The sequence below is a fragment of the Lepidochelys olivacea genome (genome assembly GCF_965140295.1).
Source record: "Lepidochelys olivacea isolate rLepOli2 genome assembly, chromosome: 5".
NCBI classification, from domain to species: Eukaryota; Metazoa; Chordata; order Testudines; family Cheloniidae; genus Lepidochelys; species Lepidochelys olivacea.
The window spans coordinates 91,462,266-91,475,167 of NC_140415.1; the positions used below are offsets into that span (position 1 = coordinate 91,462,266).

Below are 12,902 nucleotides of genomic sequence, written 5' to 3' on the forward strand. Positions count from 1 at the left end.
AATACATTATCGCTTTGCATACTACATGAAACCACTTCACTCTTTTATGAATATAAGCAGAGAACATGAATATCCCTTTATTTAAGAAACACTTGCATTGTATATTAGATTATCCAGTCAATGGATCCTAATTATGACATCTTTTGTACAGCACTTTGAAGATGCTAGCACTACATAGGTGCTAATGATAAATGATTACTACAGGTGTTTGAAAAAGCCACACTCCCACTCACTATTGCAACTAGGAAACATTCTGTGGTGAGCCCGCAGCCTAACACATCACTTTCTGAAGAATTTTAAAAATAATTGCTTCCAGCCTTTGATTGTGAGGGTAACCTACCAAATGTAAACTGATGCAGTGTTCTGTTCCTGAATCTGTAGACAGAAAGCTCCAATGCTTCTCCTGCTCCTCATAGTTTTCCCAAGCAGCTACAAAATGAAATTGACATGTATCTGAATAGTTTGATTGCTGGTGTTCAGAACCCTGTGGGCCACAGTGAAACTGACAAGACTTATTTATATTGATTGAGAGTATATGCCCACCCTAAGCATAAAATATTTCTAATAGGAGCCAGGAGGACTAGGATAGCAGAGATTCCTTCACTCAGACAGCAAGATCGCTCTTCCTCTTCACAGGTTGATGCCTCTTTTTTAAAATGTAATGCAGGACATTTAGGTCCCAATTCTGCAAACACTTTTCCATTGACATCAATGGGATTACTTACATGAGTAAAATTACACATGTGCAAACATGTTTGCTGTAGCTTTAGTTGCTATGGGATAGTACAAGTGGCTGCATGAGAAGGTTTGATTATACATCATTCTCCTCCTTCCCAACAAACGTCAGACTTTTTGATGCTAGGAGCTGCAGAACGAGCTTTTTTTTGTTAAGTTTTTACTCTTTGTTCAGGTAGAAATTGCATTCTTTTTACTAAATCTTCTGTATAAAATCCATTATTGGATATTTTGTCTCTCAATAATTACTTCTGTCACTAATCTTCAAACTTTTCCATGTACTTCATTGTCTGTAAAAGGATGTGTTGCAGTACCTTGATAAACTACTTTCCCTCTGCTGTTCTATTTCTTTTGTCCCTGTTTGAAAGAGGAATGCAGGATAAAGAAAAACATTTATAACTAGCACAACATAGTTAGTAACTGATCCCCTTTCCTATGGCTTACAGACTTGAAGTAAGGGTGAATTCCAAAGTAATGGAAAATACTATATAACTACATAATAATTTTCAAAATGTGTGAACTAATTCAAGATGTTAAGTAAGAAAATAATAAGCTGCACCAATATGGAAATTTGTAAAGGAAATGTGAATTTTTAAAAAGTGGCCTCTAATTATGGGCACCTCTGTTTTTTTAGGTACTGAACTTTTCAGACATGAGTGTTTCAGGTTGGGCATCCAGATACTGAGGCATTCAAAATCAATGGCCATTATCAAAAATGTGGGCCTAAGCAGCTAGTTATCTTCACTTCTGTCTTTTCCAGTCTATGCTAGTTGGGGTAAAAATGTGGGTCAAAGGAACACAAATACGGGCTATGGTATAGTGCTGGCTGGTGACTTAACAGGGATAAATGTGAACTTTTAAAACGTGAATTTGATACAGTTGAACTCACATCTGTACAGTGGCCACAATATTCAAAAGAAATATTGTTTACAAATAAAGTGGTGGGACTTGGGCGACTGGAGAACTCAGAGATTGATAAAGGAAGTGATATTGGAGACTTGGTGGGGGAATATGGTGAAACGCCCATGGCTACTGCCCATGGTCTGTGTCACTTTGGAAGGTAAATAGATAGACCCCTTGTTTTTCATTTTATTTCGTGTTCTTTTGCATTTGTGAAAAATAACTTGTAAAATGAAATCAAACAAACAAAACAAAACTACCCCACAGTGGCAGCTTCTGTCCTGTGGTGGGTGGGCCCAGCTCCCCGCTCCAGGCATTGTAAGCTAGTGCACAGGGTCACAGTGCCACTCATGTTTGGCCCGTCTGCTCCACTATGAAGATGGCGGGGTGGCTTCAGCCAAATTTGAGTGAGTGGCATTGGGACCTGGCATGTGGGGCACAGCACAAACAGGTTGAGATCACCCTGCAAAACCTCCCACAGGGCATCCCATTCTGGATCCTGCCCCCAGGGCATCCAAAGATAAAACTACGGTAGAACCTCAGATTTATGAACACCTTGGGAATGGAGGTTGTTCATAATTCTGAAATGTTTGTAACTCTGAACAAAACGTTATGGTTGATCTTTCAAAAGTTTACAACTGAACATGGACTTAATACAGTTTTGAAACTTTGTTATGTAGAAGAAAAATGCTGCTTTCGACCATCTTAATTTAAACGAAACAAGCACAGAAATAGTTTCCTTATTTTGTCAAATCTTTTTTTAAACTTTCTCTATTTTTTTTAGTAGTTTACATTTAACATAGTACTGTATATCAATTTTAAGTAATCCTCTTTCTTCTTTTTAGTATTTGTTATCCATGAAAAAAAATGCCAACCCAGAAGCCCACCGATTTTAATGTCCATTCAAATAGCACTAAAAAAAATGCTGCAGTAAAACACACCAGCACTAGTCTTTATAATGACAATTAAAAATAAGCATCCAAACTTAACTTTCCTGCTTAAGTACTACAGGATAAAATACGCAGACTTGAAAAAATCTTCAATGGTACTCTGCTTGAGGTTGCTAACAGGTTTTTTTGCTGCTAAGGTGCATAGCTCTTGACCCATCATTAGGTTCATTGGTGTGGCTTCAGGTTGTTGTCTTCAATCGCTTGAACAGGCAGCGAAGTACTCTTCTGCTTGCATGTGTGGGATCCCCTTGGTGTTTCTCCCCCTCCTTCTTGTCACTATCAATGTCACTGTCCATTTCTCTGTGCTGTTTCACGTACCAATTCAATTATCTCATGGTTGCTAAGAATAGGGTGTCCATGCTCATATTTATCTGCGTTTAGCCATTCCTTCCTGTTCCTCCGTGGTGATATCCAAAAGATGTCACTCTTCAGAAAAATTTAGTTGCTTTATTTCCATCTGATCATTGTTTTCCCAATTATCAGGTTCAGTGTTATCAATACATGGCCAAAGTTTATTCCACTAGCGTCTCAAAGACTCAGAGCCAATCTCACTCCAGGATTTGCACACATGTCAGCATCTTTGCTGACAGCATCTTTGATTGTCAGCTGTTTACAAAAATCTGTAAGATTCAAATCGCATTGATCCCAGTAATAATTGCCATAAGGTTTCACTTGTATCTATGTTTCATGTTTGCCAGAATGCCTTGGTCCATTGGCTGAACCATTTGTGATGTTTGGTGGCAAAAACAAATACCAAATGCTTCCATTAATAGATTTTCAATGGCAGGGTGAGATGGAGCATTATTGATCAGTAGCACAGCTCAGCTAGGTAAAGATTTGGACATAAGGTAGTCTTTTACAAGTGGAACAAAGTTTTTTAAAAAACAGTTGGTAAAAATGCCTTTATCCATCCAAGCACAGCGCTGGCTGTAGTAATGGACTGGTAGAGCTGACATAGTGATGTCTGCAAAGCAGACTTTTGTGAACAAACACCAAAGGGAGCCATCATTGTGACCCCATCTTTACTGGATTTGAAATTCTTTGCTGTTTTTCTGAACTATCTACCAGAGTCTTGTTTGGAAGCAGGCGTGAGTACCGGCCCAACTTGTCACAGTTAAACACAGTCCTGGGTAAGTTCGTGCTGTTCAATAAATGATTTGAAAGTGTTTTTAAATTCACCAGTGGCATTCGAGTCAGCTGTCAGAGACTCCTTGCATCCCCAACTGCTGTATTCCATGCCACCCTTGCTTGCTTTAAAATTGTTCTCACCTTTGTCTGGATACATTTCTCAGTAGATTACTTGGCCTTGTTTGTTACTATCACACCGGTTATAGTAGTGCCTTTTGATCTCGCTCTTGCAAATCACAGCTGCATTGCCCTATCAAAATCAGCAGCTTTGAGTAAATACAGCTGCTTTTTACTGCTCCACTGTCTTTGGAGTCTTTTGAAAATTGCTTTATTTTTTCCTGGCTTTTCCAAATATCAATGATGGTTGCTTTCCTGATACCCTATTCTACTGCTATGTGGCTGAGGCTAACACAATGGCATTGTCTAGTTTTTAAAATATTTCTAGCTTTATGTCAATTGGAAGTGTGACACGTTCTCACTTGCCACTAGAAAAGGAGTACTTGTGGCACCTTAGAGACTAACCAATTTATTTGAGCATAAGCTTTCGTGAGCTACAGCTCACTTCATCGGATGCATACTGTGGAAAGTGTAGAAGATCTTTTATACACACAATCTACACTTTCCACAGTATGCATCCGACGAAGTGAGCTGTAGCTCATGAAAGCTTATGCTCAAATAAATTGATTAGTCTCTAAGGTGCCACAAGTACTCCTTTTCTTTTTGGGAATACAGACTAACACGGCTGCTACTCTGAAACCTGTCACTTGCCACTGCTTGCCATTTTGCTCAGTCATACACCATTTGCTTTATTATTTATTTATCCCAGTTGATGCATGATTGCGTAGGTCCAGGTCCAGGTCCAGGTCCAGATGAGGTGTGCGGGTTGACCGGCCAGTTCCTATCTCTGGCGTTGGTGTCGCCGAGGTCCTCCTCTGGCGTTGTGGTGGTGCTAGGGGGCAGATGGGAAGGTTTCCTCCCATTTCCTGCTACTAGGTGGCCGGGGTGGTGAAGATGTGGCCGGGCCTCAACGTCTGCACGGCTCCCCTAGGCTGGTGCAACGGGGTGGGAGGCGGCGGCTGTGGCACGGGGGCTGCCTCTGCAGCGGGCGCGTGGGGGGAGCCCCGGCTGCTGTCTCTGTCCCGCGAGGGTGCGACAGACCGCGCGTGGGGCCCGGCCAGGGGGCAGCAGCGTGGGCGTGGAGCCGGCTGGTGCCCGGAGGGGCGGAGGGAGCTGCCCAACCTGCCTGGGAGCGCTCCGCTCCCTCCCCGTTCATTGGCAGGCTCCCCTCGCCCTGCTTCCTGCTCCGGCCGCCGCGCCGCCAGCCGCAGCCGCCCCTTCCTCCGGGCCGCGGGGAGGTTGCCGAGAGCCGGGACGGTGCTGCCGGCCGGGCTGTGCCCCAGGAGCGAGCGGGCCGTGGCGCCCTGCGAGCGGCGGAGAAAGGTGAGCGAGTCTCCGGGCCGCCGCTCTGCGGGGCTGGCCCGCCCCGCCTTGCCCTTCCCCGGCGGCGGGAGCGCATCCCTGCGGGGACTGCCTCGCTCCCGGGCCGGGCTCCTGCTTGGCTCGCTCCTCGCTGCACCCAGTGCCTGGGCTCGAACGTGCGCGAGGAGAGCAGCCTGGCCATGGAGGGAAGGGGGCTAGTTCCCCTCCCCCAGGGAGCCCCGTTGGATACGGTCCCTCGCAGAGTCAGCTGCCGTGTAGCTAAGCCCTGCTCCTCAGAGCTGGCAAAGGGTTTCCCGGCTCTTACACCCTGTCTCTCTGGTAGGGAGTTTCTTCGCCCACCAGTGAAACGCAGCCACATCTTGGGGGGTGGGGGCGCATTTAAGTGCGCAGCCAGCCATACTGAGGTGCCGCCCACTGATTGGTGCAGGGATCGGTGAGACGTAAGAGGAGGAAGCAAAGTACCACAAGGCTACTCTGGAAAAGTGTCACCGTCTGATTCTGGTCCAGAAGGGGATTTGGGGAGGGGCTTTCTCCTTTCTCCTGGGCCTGCCTCTGGTCTTTGGAAAAAAGCCACCCAGAGGCTGGATTATAGCACCTGAAGTGGAGACTTGGCCAGGGGAAGGAGTGGTTGGAAAAATAAACTTGCTCAGCCATGGTAGTTATCAGATGAGGGTAACTGCCGCATTGTGAATGTTTCACCATTTATTTTTATCTAGGGCTTGTCTATACTGGCAATTTTCAGCGCTGCAACTTTCTCTCTCAGGGGTGTGAAAAAACACCCTCCTGAGCGCAGCAAGTTTCAGCGCTGTAAAGCAGCAGTGTAGACAGTGCACCAGGGCTGGGAGCTGTGCCCCTTGTGGAGGTGTTTTTTTTCAAAGCTCTGGGTCACTGTGCCATGACCACGCAAGCCACGTTAAAGTGCTGCTGGTGTAGACTAGCCCTTGGAACCTCTCAGAACCTCTGCTTAGACTGGTGAGGGTGTATGTGTGGGCACATTTTTATATATATTATATACATTTTTGTGTATTTATATATAATATCCACTCCTGATCAGGGAAGGAAAACTAATAATGGGTGACATTAAGAAGGTTGTGAGGTTTAATGCCTATTTTTCTTTAGTCTTTACTTAAAAATGTTAGTGGTGACCAGATACTCAACATAATTAATATTAACATGGGGGAGAAACAGATTTCAGAGCAGGGTAAATAATATTTAGCTAAATTAGATGTATTCAGGGTAGCAGGGCCTAATGAAATTCATCCTAGGGTACTTGGGAACTAGCTGGAGCAATCTCAGAACCATTAGTGATTGTCTTTGAGAACTCATAGAGCAGACAGATGAGGTCACAGAGTATTGGAGAAGGGCAAACATCCTACCTATCTTTAGAAAGGAGGATAAAGGGAACCTGAGTAATTATAAACCAGTCAGCCTACATTTGATACCTGGAAAGATACTGGAACAAATTACTGAACAATCAACTTTTAACCATCTAGACAACAATAAGTAATAGCCAGCATGGATTTGTCAAGAACAAATCATGCCTAACCAACTTAATTTCCTTCTTTGACACGGGTACTGGCCTAATGGATTGGGGAAGCAGTAGATGTGATAGATCTTAATTTTAGTAAGGCTTTTGACACAGTGTTATATGACATGCCCATAAGCAAACTAGGAGAATGTGGTCTCTATGAAATTACTATAAGGTGGGTGCATAACTGGTTGAAAGATCATACTCAAAGAGTAGTTATAAATGGTTCTCTATGAAACAGAGAGGGTTTTTCTAGTGGGGCCCTACAGGGGTCTGTCCTGAACTATTCAGTATTTTCAGTAATGACTTAGAAAGGAGAGTATGCTTATAAAATTTGCAGATTACATTAAGCTGTGAGGGGTTGCAAGAATTTTGAAGGAGAGAACTAGAATTCAAAATAACCGTGACAAATTGGAGAATTGATCCGAACTCAACAAGATGAAATTAAATAAAGACAAGTGCTAAACTACAAAGAAGAAGAGGTTAGGGATCCTGCCCTAACCTAACATTGTTGCATGGATTCTAAATATCCACTGTTCTGTTACTAAGGACTTCCTACTTTTAAAATTTCTCCCACTTGATAAGGCACTCCCCCAAAAGCATGTGAAATCAGTTGTTGAGCACAGTGTTTCTCAACAACTGGTCCCTGAGATCTCTCTGACACACTTTAAGAAGGCAGCAAGTCCCTGCTATCAAAAAGGTTGAGAAACACTGGTAAACCGTTGAGCTGAGTTGAGTTGTTGACATCATGCAAGATGCCTAGACAAAGAAGTAAACAATTGGGAGCCACACTGGCCTTTGCTTACACTAGAAACCCAGGACAATTCAGAGTTTCGAAGGCCTATTCCTATCTTTAACTCCGCTTGATCATGGGATGGGTCCTTTTCACTTGGGGCTCGTCTACACTGGCAATGCTAAAGTGCTGCTGCGGGAGCGCTTTAACGTGGCTTGCGTAGTTGCTGGGAGAGAGCTCTTCCAGTGCTCTAAAAAACCCACTTGCACAAGAGGTGTAGTGACCAGCGCTGGGAGCATGGCTCCCAGGGCTGGTGCACTGTTTACACTGACGCTTTACAGCACTGAAACTTGTTGCGCTCCGGGGGGTATTTTTTCACACCCCTGAGCAAGAAAGTTGCAGCGCTGTAAATTGCCAGTATAGACAACCCCTTAAATTAACAACAGTTTGCTTAGTAGAAGGTGTTAAGAGGGAACATGCAGTGGTTGTAATGTTAATGCTTCTCTAAGAAGAGAACTTCCCTGGGTGACTCCAATCGAATGCCATGTGAAGTGGCATTAGAAGAGAGAGACTGCGGTATCATTTTGGTGCTTTTTTCCCCCATTTCTAGACATCCCTTTTACTCTCCTAACATTGTTTTATGTGGCATTTTTGTGGACTTGAGGCATTGTGAGATTCCATTTTAGATGGTGGTATTAAAAGGGACATTAAAAGTAAAAATCATACTGTATAAAACTTTCCAATTCCCTGCTACTAGTCACACCCTAGGTTATTAAAACTGAAAACATAAAAAAATCCGATTTACGGGGATTATTTTTGGTGGATTTTTGAGTTTTATTGCATGTGCAATTAAGCTATTCAGTCTTGCTTTCACTCATAGTCAATTTCACTTTCAGGTTCTCAATGTTGCAAACAAAACAAAGGGAGTATTTATTTAAAACAACAGTTGCTGTTGGATTTTCTAAATCAGTTGTGAAAACACTTTTATTGGCTGTTAATTTTTGAAATGTATATGTAGTTCTGAAACTTCAAACTATTTTGAGCCATAAACCTCTGTAGGTTCTGCTATCTGTCAAGTAAAGGGAGGACAATATCCTTAAAGCAATTAGTTCTACTTTTGGCATCTCAGAAGGTATTAAATTAAAGGAGAAAATATTCCATGATTTTAAAGTAATAGAGTAGCAGTAACAAAGAAAGAAGGAATAGTAAGTTTCAGTGTTTCCTGGCTATTTTGATAAACTATTTGTGGCTTAAGTTCTCCCTTTTATCATGGCTCTGAGCCCGTGAATCACAGAGGGGTTTCATATGATGCTTGCATCAGAATGATCAAAATGTTAAGCAGTTAAATCTGCTATGCTCTCTAAATGTTACCCATTCATTTCCTGTGGATTTTAAAAAGAGGTAATTTGATAGTTTGAACAAATATTGACTCAATGACATCACAACATCTGATAGATTCTTTTTTTTTTCTTTTTTATGATGACTGCCATCTTGGATCAAACCAGTGACCCTCTTAGAGACAAGCACTCTGTACAGTGGCTATTTCCAGATGCTTTAGAGCAGTGTTTCTCAAATAGGGGTATTCATACCCCTGGGGATACACAGAGATCTTGCAGAGGGTACATCAGCTCATCTAGATATTTGCCTAGTTTTACAATGGACTACATAAAAAGCACTAGCGAAGTCAGTACAAACTAAAATTTCACACAGGCAGGACTTGTTTGTAGTGCTCTATATACTATACACTGAAATGTAAGTACAATACTTATATTCCAATTGATTTATTTTATAATTATCTGGTAAAAATGAGAAAGTCAGCAATTTTTTGGTAATAGTGTGCTGTGACCCTTGTATTTTTATGTCTGATTTTGTAAGTAAGTAGTTTTTAAGGGAGGTGAAACTTGGGGTTCGCAAGACAAATCAGCTTCCTGCTATGTGTTTTCTCAGTGTTTTCCTGTATATGTTTATGCAGGTAACTGGACACATTAATCTCATGATAATACCTGTATGATGGGGAAAATATGATTCTCCCACACAGCTCAGGGGTTTCGCTGCTTCCACCACACTTGTGTGGTGTTAGCTGCTTTACTTTCCCCAGAATGCCATTTGTCCCAAGTAATCCACAGGAGGTCAGAGCTGCTCCTCTCCACTGGAACTGCCCTCTCCTGCAATTGCCTGAAAGGACTCACCTGCCCACAAGGACTTTTCCTCCCTCACTGTGGAATGGAGGGGTACATCTCACGTAGGAAGTAACCATTTCCCATGGGTTTTATTTACACAGAGGTAGCTTCAGCAGAGCATATTCAGCAGTATGCTCAAGTGCCGGATTCCCAGGTGGAAACCAAGAACTGAGGCTGTAGTGAATAAAGGAAGTGTAATGACATGATGACTATCGCTGTGATTCACTAGCTACCTTCTGCATGTTTTGCACTAGTGCAAGTCCCTTTCAGTTTGTCCAGAGATTGGAGCCATCCCTTTTGTCAACTACAGTCATGCACTCCATATAGCCTTCCATCTGAGTTATTTCAAAGGCCCTGTCCTTGCAGTCCGGCACTCTTGTTAGAGAGGAACAGAGCTGGTGAGCATGGTTTGTCTGGATGCTTCTTGCTGTCTCCTGGCCCCTGCTTCACAGTTGTCTGCCATTCCACAGCCATGTAGAGCCTTAGTTGCCCAGTGTACTCTGTGGGTTTGTGCCCACTTGATAGGTGGATTACTGAGAATATCTGTAAATGGAGGAACATGCACACCTCTTTCACTTTCTGTCTGTGCTGCTACTTTCTCTACTGTACTGCTTGCTATGCTGCTTAGTTGTGTAGACCCCTGTAGGGATGGTCTGCACAGATGGCGAATTGGGTCCATCCACACTGCACCTATCTCGGATGCTAAGTCAATGTTTTAAGTAGGGTTGTGGCAGCAAAGTGGCATGAATTGATCTTCAAGTATCAGAGAACTTGGCTCTAAATATCTTATCATGGATTGTTAGATGAAGTTAATTTTTTCATAATTTCAAAAGCATGCTTTGAGTGTTGGCCTATTTTGTCCAAAATCAAATAATAATGAAACTCCATATTCCACACTTTTCCAGTAGATTCTGCAGATTACTAAGGGTGGTGGGGAAGGGGAGAAATTATTCCATGGGTGTTTGCATACCTTTCCTTCCTTCAGTCTTTGTTCAGTATCCTCATCTGTGCTTGCTGTTTGAGCTCAGCCAGACTTTCCAAGACACTTGGAAATTGTGCCTGCAAGCCAAGATCTTCAGCTTTCCTTTTAGGATTTTGAGTCAGTCTTCCCTCAGGGGCCTTTCACAATACATTTTACTTTGTCTTTGATTGCAGTGTTAGTCTAGAGTTAATATATCTGCTAAATAACATTAATCTGTCATTGTGGTGTCAAACAGGACGCTCAGTATACAACAGGAAATAGGAATTACACAACTGCCTATTTTTAATTATTTTGAGACTTAACTCCTAAAAGTACATTGTATAAGAAATGAAGCTAAGGCATGCATTGATTTCTTTGAGTAACATGGACTCTAAAATAAAGCATCTTTTGAAAAAGCATCTCTAGGTCAACAAAATAGAAGACCCCAAACCCACAGTTAACAGTAGGACAGTCGTTATATAATCTACCTAACGTGAATTGATGCAGCTTTTGTTTTGCACATTCTGTGGAGGACCTTTAAGGAGGAAGATTCCTTCATGTACATTGTGATTTGCTTACCCATGAATCAAAAAACTACTTTCATAGCAATTTCAATAACTATATGTTGTACCACCACGCATCTACATTGTACAAATTAGTATCTATATAATCATGTTTGTAACATTTACTAGGCTGCTTGCTTAGCTGTGTAACAAACTGTTTCCAATATGCAATTCTATCTAGGTACTTTAAGCAGGCGTAAACAGCGATAAGAGTTTAACAGACTCCTGCCCATCCGATGAGTAAAACTACATCTCTATTTCTATTTTCAAGTTGGAAGTTTTGCTGCCTGTTAACCGAAAGGGTTCTTTCTCTCACATTCTCTGTTGGGAATGCTTACTTAAAGCATGTGTCCTCCTTTGTTCTAAAAATAATAACTTCCTAGTAAAAGAATGTTATTTTACTTTTTGATGAATCTTCTGGCTTTTAGTAGTTTTGGATCCTGTTCTTGTAACTTTCAAAACTTCAAAGTGATCCCCTTCAGATCTATCTACTTAGCCTGTAAGCTTTTGGGGAGAAGACTGCCTTCATGTGGTAAGATTTTTGTTTTGTTTTTTGATAGCATCTTCCACAACAGGGCCTCGATCCTGATTTGGGGTCTGGAGTACTAACTTAATATAAACACTAAACTCTCAGACAAGTATAGAACAACATTTCCATGAATATTAATTGTTTAAATCCAAGCAACCTTTTATGGAGTTTCCAGAGAGACAAACCCATTAACGATGCAGTTCTTATGGTAAAATCAGCACTTCTGGAGAGAACCATATATAAGCAATAGGCTACCAAATTGGTGCATTGTAACAATCAATCAAATCCTTTGAAATCCCTTTTGAGCTTTCTAGTCATTCCACATGGGAAGGTGCATGTTGAATTTACGGTTCCTTCATTTTAACAGTGTGGCTGCCTTAGGCTTCTGGCTTGAAAAATGACTTGCCTCTTCTACCTCAAACTGCCAAACCCCCCAACTTAGTGACACTTTATGAAATAATTGGAATGAATGTTGCAATATGCTTTGCGCTATCTAATGTCATATTGTATAATCTTTCAGTGTTTGCAAGTAAGCAAACGAGTAGGCATCTAACTAAAGACAGAGAATAAGTTAAAAATGAAAGTTTCATTTTGCTTATAATTTGAGGTGATATTAAGATAGATTTCAAGTGTATATAAAGAACAAATATTTCATTTAACTAATGTGTCAGTGTGAATCATCCCTCTCTTGCCACCTCTTATCTTTGTCACAGATGAGAGATTTTTTGTCTTTTTCTAAATGCTATGTAAAAGGAGTAAAGGCTTCCCACGGCTTTGCTGGAGCCTCCCTTGAGAAGGGCTGACAGATAGCATTCCAATACATAGTGACACGGGGAGGGGAGGGGGCGGCTGAGAAAACCTGGATTTGTGCTGGAAATGGCCCAACTTGATTATCATACACATTGTAAGAAGAGTGATCACTTTAGATAAGCTATTACCAGCAGGAGAGTGGGGTGGGAGGAGGTATTTTTTCATGCTTTGTGTGTATATAAAAAGATCTTCTACACTTTCCACAGTATGCATCCGATGAAGTGAGCTGTAGCTCACGAAAGCTTATGCTCAAATAAATTGGTTAGTCTCTAAGGTGCCACAAGTACTCCTTTTCTTTTTACACATTCCCATATGTCCCTTCACTTCATGCACTGGCTAAATTGTCACTGTATCTGTCTTTCTCTTTTGGCCCCTATCTCTTTGTTGTTTTTGTCATCTTCTGTGTTTCATTTTTATAAAGTTTTTTTCCCCTTTTGCTCCTCCT

General features: G+C 41.9%; 1 protein-coding gene across 1 annotated transcript in view; it reads left to right on the forward strand.

Annotated features, from left to right (window-relative positions):
• Positions 1 to 4,855: 4,855 nt before the first annotated feature.
• The window catches only part of GOLM1 (golgi membrane protein 1), a 60,710-nt gene continuing 52,663 nt past the window's right edge, over positions 4,856 to 12,902 (forward strand). The window contains exon 1 of the mRNA XM_084628248.1: positions 4,856 to 5,153. The gene's annotated coding sequence lies outside the window, so the exon portion shown is untranslated. The remainder of the gene's footprint in view (positions 5,154 to 12,902) is intronic.